The sequence below is a fragment of the Notamacropus eugenii genome, chromosome 7, assembly GCF_028372415.1.
Source record: "Notamacropus eugenii isolate mMacEug1 chromosome 7, mMacEug1.pri_v2, whole genome shotgun sequence".
Lineage (NCBI taxonomy): Eukaryota > Metazoa > Chordata > Mammalia > Diprotodontia > Macropodidae > Notamacropus > Notamacropus eugenii.
In genome coordinates this window covers 14,538,380-14,547,788 of record NC_092878.1, presented here as the reverse complement: position 1 = coordinate 14,547,788, position 9,409 = coordinate 14,538,380, and positions in this window count along the sequence as shown.

Sequence of the window (9,409 nt, the reverse complement as noted above, 5' to 3'; positions counted from 1 at the left end):
TCCTGGTTCTATTTTCCAGATCAGTAGTTTTTCCAGTGAGATATTTCACATTGTCTTCTGTTTTTTCATTCTTTTGATTTTGTTTTGTAATTTTTTGGTTTCTCATAAAGTTATTATGATCCATCTGCTCCATTCTCATTTTTAAAGAACTATTTTTTTCAGTGAGATTTGGAACCTCCTTTTCCATTTGGCTAATTTTGCTTTGTAAAGCATTCTTCTCATTGACTTTTTGGGCCTCTTTTGTCATTAGAGTTAGCCTATTTTTCAAGGTATTATTTTCTTCCACATTTTTTGGGGTGTCCTTTAACTCACTTTTAATGATTTTATTGCATTATTCTCGTTTCTCTTCCCAGTTTTTCCTCTACCTCTCTTACATGATTTTCAAAATCCTTTTTGAGCTCTTCCATGACCTGAGACTATTGCATATTTATTTTGGAGGTTTGGGATGCAGAATCTTTGACGTTTACTTCTTCCTCTGATAGTAAGCACAGTTCTTCATCATCCAAAAGGATGAACGAAAATACCAGTTCACCAAGAATATAACCTTCTATAGACTTTTTCCCCCTTTTTTGGGCATTTCCCCAGCCAGTTACTTGACTTTTGATTCCTTCGTCAAAAGGAGGGGTCCTGTAAGTTCTCAGTTCCTCCAAGGTGGCACAATCAAGGGAGAGAAGTTTACTCCTCTCCTGGCCTGTGCTCTGGTCTAGAAGCTACAAAAGGTTTTCTGCCCTGGATCTGCAAGTATAATTCCCTGTCCAGAGCCTCCACCAGCTCCATTTTCAGTGGAAATTCTTTCCCTGCATCCGTTGTCTCCCACTGAGAAGGCAAGCAATTTGGCATTAGTTACATATGTGAAGTCATGAAAACACATTTTCATGTAAGTCACTCTGTGAAAGACAAAACATAAAAAAACCCAAGAAAAATAAATTAATAAAGAAAAAGTTTCTGATTTGCATTCAGGTTGTATCAGTTCTTTCTCTGTAAGTGGACAGCACATTTCATCATAAGTCCTACAAAATCATCTTGGATTATTGTATTGTTGAAAATAGCTAAATTATTCACAGTAGATCATCATGACATATTGCTGTTACTGTGTACCATGTTCTCCTGGTCCTGTTCATTTCACCTTTCGTCAATTGATGCAAGTCTTTCATGTTTTTCTGGGAGCATCTTGTACCTCACTTCTTATAACACAATAGTATTCTATCACAATCATAAACAACTTGCTCATCATTCTCCCCCAAAATCCCCTCAGTTTCCAATTATTTGCCACCATTAAAATGGTTGCTATAAATATTTTTGCATACATAGATGCTTTCCCTTTTTTTCCAGTTTCTTCAAGATATAGACATAATAGTGATATTGCTCAGTAGAAGAGTTTATGCAGCCCTTTAGGTAGAGTTCCAAATTACTCTTTAGAATAGTTGAATAAGTATATACGGTCAAGGCATTAGTAAACACTCTGTTTTCTAGACCCAAAGCCCAGCAAGCAAGCTGTGCCCCAAACCCTACATGACAATAGTCCATTGTGCTCACCCTCTGGATGATCTCAACCATGCAAAATCTCAGAACTGTTTTATAACATTATTGTCTTATTTTTACTACCATCAAGTGTTTTCTGTGGTCCTGCTGTATAAATGTTCTGCTCATTAAGCCCTGTAATGAATCAAATTTGTCACATTGTTGCTGTTGCCTCTCATTGACCGGCTACAACTCACTGTGCAGCGATTGGTGGAAGTGTTCAGAAATTCCCACACTACCTTGGCACCCCCAAGTCCTCCACTAGGGACAGGGTTCCAGCATATGTGTCCTTGTTTGCAAATTATTTTCCTCACTGTGAAATTAAACTTCTGTTTGATTCCTAAGTTTCCTCTCTCTAGTTTGCTTTATCTAACTCTGGCCACCCACAGGTTACAGGCCGATTACGATCCAGTTGACATTTAAATTGGTGTCAGAAGTGGGATAGCATCAAGATATTAGGAGACACGCTGTTTTGTAGAGGTAATGTCCAGAAAGTATGTCATGCCCTGGGCTTGTGTAAAAGCATAACCCTTTGGCTATACATGCTTGTATCCTGGGTGAGTGACAGTTGATTGAGGTTGAGAAGGTTGTTGGAAAAGTTACAAACAGACAATAGATTTTTAAAATAGTGCTTTCAACAAACATAGCCTCAGAAAAGGGATCTGATTAAAGCATTATTTTGGAGGTTACTTTTTCTTTTTGGATTGTTATTGTACCTGTGGTTTCTTTGGTGTAGGGAGCTACTGGTGAAGAACTCATACACAATGCCTCTACCTGCACCTTCACTGAGGAGGTGAAAGTCATCCTCATTTCAGGTCCAGTTAAATAGCAATAATTTTCTGTTCTGGACAGACAATCTTAACTTCTTCCCCTCTCAGACTGATACTTTTGCCATAGTAATCTAAGGCATCATTTGTCTCAATTCTTGCCTTATTCTTAGTCAATGAGTTAGTGTTGCCTCAGACAAACTGAGACTGCAGAAAGATCTTCATTTAGACAGGCTAAGGTCACCCACTGCATCCTGGGCCATTGGCAGTTCTTTTGACCTTTACCTTGCAACTGGACTCTGAAAATTCTGGAGGAGATAATGAGGTTGATGATTTAGGGCAGCTCTCCCTCACTTAAATCCAATTCATGTGCAAGTCAAGGTATTATCCTTATTGAGCTGTAAAAGGAATAATTTCAGTTACATTACATTAAAAAGGTTTTATGCCAGTAAAACAAATGTAGCGAAGATCTGAAGGAAAGGGGGAAAAACTATAGCTAGTTTCTCAGATACATCTCTCATACCTCAATTATATAAAAAAATTTGTCAAATCTATAAGAATATGAGTCATTCCTCAGTTGATAACTCGTCAAAGGATATGAACAGGGTTTTCTGATGAAAGAATCTAAAAAATTCATATTCATATGAAAAAATGCTGAAAGTCATTATTGATTAAGACAATTAAAACAACCTTGAGATATCATTTCATACCTATCATATTGTTTAAAATGACTGAAGGGGAAAATGACAAATGTTGTAGGGGATGTAGAAAAACTGGGAAACTAACTCACTGTTGGTGTAACTATAAGCTGCTCCAACCATTTTGGACAGTAATTTGGAATTATGCCCAAAGAGTTGTAAAACCACATCTTTTGGCCCAGAAATGCCACTTTTAAGTCTGTCTCTCAAGATGATCAGGAAAAAAATCAAAAAACCTATTTGTTCTAAAATATTTATAGCAGGTCTCTTTTTGAGGGCAAAGAACTGGAAACTGCAGGGAAGTCCACAATTTGAGACTGAACAAGATGCAGTATATGACTATGATAAAATATTACTGTGCTATAAGAGATGATGAACGGGTTGATTTTAGAAAAAAACATGATTAGACAGAGGAAATAATGAAGAGTGAAATGAGCAGAATCAAGACAATGTTTTATATGCAACAACAGCAATTTTGTTTTAAAAACAACTTTGAATGACCAAGTCATTTTGACTATTTTATGTGCCCAAATTAACTAGAAGGACCTATGAAGGAAGATACTCTCTGCATACTGAGAAAGAACTGATAATTAGAAGTATGTATGGAATTATTTTACACAAACACTATATATGTCTATCTATCGGTCTACCTATCTATCTACCTATCTATCTAATGGTAGCCATCCCTGGTGGGTGAGGGGGGAAAAGGGAAAAAGCAAAGCAACTTAAAAAAGAAAGATATCTTCACTATATATTTAAAAGAAATAGCAAATTGTACACAATAGATCTGTTGTTTCATGTGAAATCATATTTTTTCTATTCTATGTTATGAAAATACTTGCTTTATTTCTTGAGATCAGAATAAATAAATAAAAAAGTGTTTAATGCAGTATATTAGGAACCATGGACAGAAAAATGAAGAGAAAATGCTCCTATGCACTGAAGGGGCTTATATTCTATTCAGACTGTGCAATCGATGTGCACATACCTGATTATCTGAGGAAGAGCAGTGTTTTAACAAGAGTCAGGACTGGAAGAGAGATGTTCAAAGAGACAGAGAGAAGGAGACAATCTATTCCAAGAACAGAGATCATTGTTATTCAGTCATGTCTGATTTCTTGTGCCTCCATGAACCATACTGTCCATGGAATTTTCTTGGTGAAGGCAATGGAGTGGTTTGCCACTTCCTTCTCCAGCAGATTAGGGCAAACTAAGGTTAAAGTACTTGCCCAGAGTCACACAGCTATTGTGTCTGAGGCCAGATTTGAAATCAGGCCCTCTTGACTCCTTTCCCAGGGTTTTATCCATGGAGATGGAATACCTTATCCGAGAATGCCTGGACTTTGGAGTGTGTGAAGGGAGGAAAGTCAAAATTTATCTAGAGAAGTAGAATTGAGAAAGGTAATGAAAGATTTTAAAGGTCAAACTGAAGAGAATGTATTTTATACTAGAAGAAGTAGGAAGTTATTAGAAGGCAGTTGGTAAGAATCTGAGCGGCGATGTGGCACAGTAAATAGATTTTTAGACCTCAGCTCAGGAAGACATCATCCTAAATTCAAATCCAGCCTCAGACATTTACTATTGATGTGACCCTGGGCAAGTCACTTAACCCTCTTTGCCTCAGTTTTTTCATCTGAACTGGAAAAAGAAATGGAAAATTACTTTAGTATCTTTTGCAAGAAAATCTTAAATTAGATCAAGAAGAGTTGGATAGAACTGAAACAGCTGAACAACAACAAAGAATTTGCATGTTCTAAAAGAAATTTTTTAGCTTTAATGGTAGTGCCTTTCCTTTGTGATAGTCTTTAGGTTTCTTGTATATATATATATCTTATACTGTTCAAATGTCATTTCCTCCATTAGATTCCTTTTTGAAAATTCAATTCTATTTCATTTTCAGTTCTGAATTCTTTCCCTCCCTCCACTGCCCCAACTACAGAGAAGGTAAGAAAAACAAAAGATTATAAATATTTACAGTCATGCAAAACAAATCCCTATATTAGTCATGTCTGAAAAGAAAGAGACAAGAAACAACATAAAAGAAACAGATAAAAGAAAATGAACTTCAGGGAAGTGGGGTGTCCCCACAACTCAGGCCCCCTCAGGAGGCAGCAGTGGGGGCTGCAGTGGACAGGGGCTCCCCAATCAGGCAGGAGCCTGGATCCATTGTTGAAGGTCTCCCCATACACCCCCTGGGGGAACTGAGTCCCTTGTGGCAGCCCTGCCTCCACCTGAGCACCTGAACTTAATCTCATTGAATAGCAGCCCCACCCCACCCAAAGCCCTGAGGCTGGGAAGCAGCACTTGAATCTCAGACACCAAGCACTGGCTGGGGGGATCTGGAGGCCAAGTGGGTGTGAAGAAGACACTAAGAAGTCAAGTCATTGGCTGGGAAAATGCCCAGAAAAGGGAAAAAAAATAAGACTATAGAAGGTTGCTTTCTTGGTGAACAGGTATTTTTTCCCTTCCTTTCAGATGAGGAAGAACAATGCTTACCATCAGGGAAAGACATAGAAATCAAAGCTTCTGTATCCCAGCCCACTCAATGGGCTCAGGCCATGGAAGAGCTCAAAAAGGATTTTGAAAATCAAGTTAGAGAGGTGGAGGAAAAACTGGGAAGAGAAATGAGAGAGATGCAAGTAAAGCATGAAAAGCAGGACAACACCGTGCTAAAGGAGACCCAAAAAAATGCTGAAGAAAATAACACCTTGAAAAATAGGCTAACTCAATTGGCAAAAGAGGTTCAAAAGGCCAATGAGGAAAAGAATGCTTTAAAAAGCAGAATTAGCCAAATGGAAAAGGAGATTCAAAAGCTCACTGAAGAAAATAGTACTTTCAAAATTAGAATGGAACAGATGGAGGCTAATGACTTTATGAAAAACCAAGAAATCACAAAGTAAAACCAAAAGAATGAAAAAATGGAAGATAATGTGAAATATCTCATTGGAAAAACAACTGACCTGGAAAATAGATCCAGGAGAGACAATTTAAAAATTATGGGACTACCTGAGAGCCATGATCAAAAAAAGAGCTTTGACATCATCTTTCATGAAATTATCAAGAAAAACTGCCCTGAGATTCTAGAACCAGGGGGCAAAATAAGTATTCAAGGAATCCACAGATCACTGCCTGAAAGAGATCCAAAAAGAGAAACTGCTGGGAACATTGTGGCCAAATTCCAGAGTTCCCTGGTCAAGGAGAAAATATTGCAAGCAGCTAGAAAGAAACAATTCAAGTATTGTGGAGATACAATCGGGATAACACAAGATCTAGCAGCTTCCACATTAAGGGACTGAAGGGCGTGGAATAGGATATTCCAGAATTCAAAGGAACTAGGACTAAAACCAAGAATCACCTACCCAGCAAAACTGAGTATAATACTTCAGGGGAAAAATTGGTCTTTCAATGAAATAGAGGACTTTCAAGCATTCTTGATGAAAAGACCAGAGCTGAAAAGAAAATTTGACTTTCAAACACAAGAATGAAGAGAAGCATGAAAAGGTAAACAGCAAAGAGAAGTCATAAGGGTCTTACTAAAGTTGAACTGTTTACATTACTACATGGAAAAACAATATTTGTAACTCTTGAAACTTTTCAGCATCTGGGTAGTGGGTGGGATTACACACACACACGCACATACACACACAGAGAGACAGAGTGCACAGAGTGAATTGAAGAGGATGGGATCATATCTTTAAAAAAATGAAATTAAGCAGTGAGAGAGAAATATATTGGGAGGAGAAAGGGAGAGATGGAATGGGGCAAATTATCTCTCACAAAAGAGGCAAGCAAAAGACTTTAGTGGAGGGAAAAAAAGGGGAGGTGAGAGAAAAACATGAAGTTTACTCTCATCACATTCCACTAAAGGAAGGAATAAAATGCACACTCATTTTGGTATGAAAACCTATCTTACAATACAGGAAGGTGGGGTACAAGGGGATAAACAGGGTGGGGGGGACGATGGAAGGGAGGGCATGGGGAGGAGGGTGCAATTTGAGGTCGACACTCATGGGGAGGGTCAGGATCAAAAGAGAGAATAGAAGTAATTGGAGGCAGGATAGGATGGAGGGAAATATAGTTAGTCTTATACAACATGACTATTATGGAAGTCATTTGCAAAACTACACAGATATGGCCTATATTGAATTTCTTGCCTTCCAAAGGGAAGGGGTGGGGAGGGAGGGATGAAGAGAAGTTGGAACTCAAAGCTTTAGGAACAACTGTTGAGTACTGTTCTTGCTACTAGGAAATAAGAAATACAGGTAACGGGGTACAGAAAGTTATTTAGCCCTACAAAACAAAAGAGAAGATGAAGACAAGGGCAGAGAGGGATGATAGAAGAGAGGGCAGATTGGTGATAGGGGCAATTAGAATGCTCAGTGTTTAGGGGTGGGGGCAGGGGACAAATGGGGAGAAAATTTGGAGCCCAAAATTTTGTGAAAATAAATGTGAAGGGGCCGGAGCCAAGATGGCGGAGTAGAAAGACGCACATACACATAGCTCTGAACCCACAACCCATAGAATGGCTACAGGGAAGTAACTCACGGCGAATTCCGCACCCAGAGGCCACGGAACATTGGAGCGAGGGAGATTTCTGTTCCAGAGAGACCTGCAAACCTCTCGCGGGGGGGTCCTTCGCGCTGCGGACTGGGCGCCGGGACTGGGAGCTGAGTGCAGCCCTGCCGCGGCCGCGCCACCGAGAGGAAAAGATCCGAGCAGGCTTCACAGACAGGATCTCCAGCGGCCACGCGGGTCCCTCCACCCACAGAGGGATCTGCAAACCTCTCCCAAAAGGTCCGTCGCGCTGCAGACACAAAGCCCAGCCCAGACCTGCTGCGGCCACGGCTGCGGCACCGAGAGAAACAGATCCGAGCAGGCTTCAGGGACGGGATCTCCAGCGGCCGTACAAGTCCCTCCACCCACAGGTGACAGGGGTGGGTGAGAGAGTCTCTTTGGCGGGTCGAGAGGGGAGTGGGGTGCCCCCATAATTCAGGCCCCCCCCGGGAGGTAGAAGCTGAGAGGCGGCTGCAGACAGGGGCTCCCCAAGCGGGCGGGAGCCTGAATCCATTGCGGAAGGTCTGTGCATAAACCCCCTGAGGGAACTGAGCCTGAGAGGTGGCCCTGCCCCGATCTCAGCACCAGAACATAATCTCATACTGAATAGCAGCCCTGCCCCCGCCAAAATCCCTGAGGCTGGAAGCAGCATTTGAATCTCAGACCACAAACACGGGCTGGGAGGATCAGGAGGTGAGGTGGGTGTGAGGAAAATATTCAGAGGTCAAGTCACTGGCTGGGAAAATGCCCAGAAAAGGGAAAAGAAATAAGACTATAGAAGGTTACTTTCTTGGCGAACAGGCATTTCCTCCCTTCCTTTCTGATGAGGAAGAACAATGCTTACCATCAGGCAAAGACACAGAAATCAAGGCTTCTGTGTCCCAGCCCACCCAATGGGCTCAGGCCATGGAAGAGCTCAAAAAGAATTTTGAAAATCAAGTTAGAGAGGTGGAGGAAAAGCTGGGAAGAGAAATGAGAGACATGAAGTCAAAGCATGAACAGCAGATCAGCTCCCTGCTAAGGGAGACCCAAAAAAATGTTGAAGAAATTAACACCTTGAAAACTAGCCTAACTCAATTGGCAAAAGAGGTTCAAAAAGCCAATGAGGAGAAGAATGCTTTCAAAAGCAGAATTAGCCAAATGGAAAAGGAGATTCAAAAGCTCACTGAAGAAAATAGTTCTTTCAAAATTAGAATGGCACAGATGGAGGCTAATGACTTTATGCAAAACCAAGAAATCACAGAACAAAGAGAGAAGAATGGAAAAATGGAAGATAATGTGAAATATCTCATTGGAAAAACAACTGACCTGGAAAATAGATCCAGGAGAGACAATTTAAAAATTATGGGACTACCTGAAAGCCATGATCAAAAGAAGAGCCTAGACATCATCTTTCATGAAATTATCAAGGAAAACTGCCCTGAGATTCTAGAACCAGAGGGCAAAATAAATATTCAAGGAATCCAAAAAGAGAAACTCCTAGGAACATTGTGGCCAAATTCCAGAGTTCCCAGGTCAAGGAGAAAATACTGCAGGCAGCTAGAAAGAAACAATTCAAGTATTGTGGAAATACAATCAGGATAACACAAGATCTAGCAGCCTCTACATTAAGGGATCGAAGGGCATGGAACAGTATATTCCAGAAGTCAAAGGAACTAGGACTAAAACCAAGAATCACCTACCCAGCAAAACTGACTATAATACTTCAGGGTAAAAAATGGTCTTTCAATGAAATAGAGGATTTTCAAGTATTCTTGATGAAAAGACCAGAGCTGAAAAGAAAATTTGACTTTCAAACACAAGAATGAAGAGAACCATGAAAAGGTGAACAGCAAAGTGAAGTCATAAGGGACTTACTAAAGCTGAACT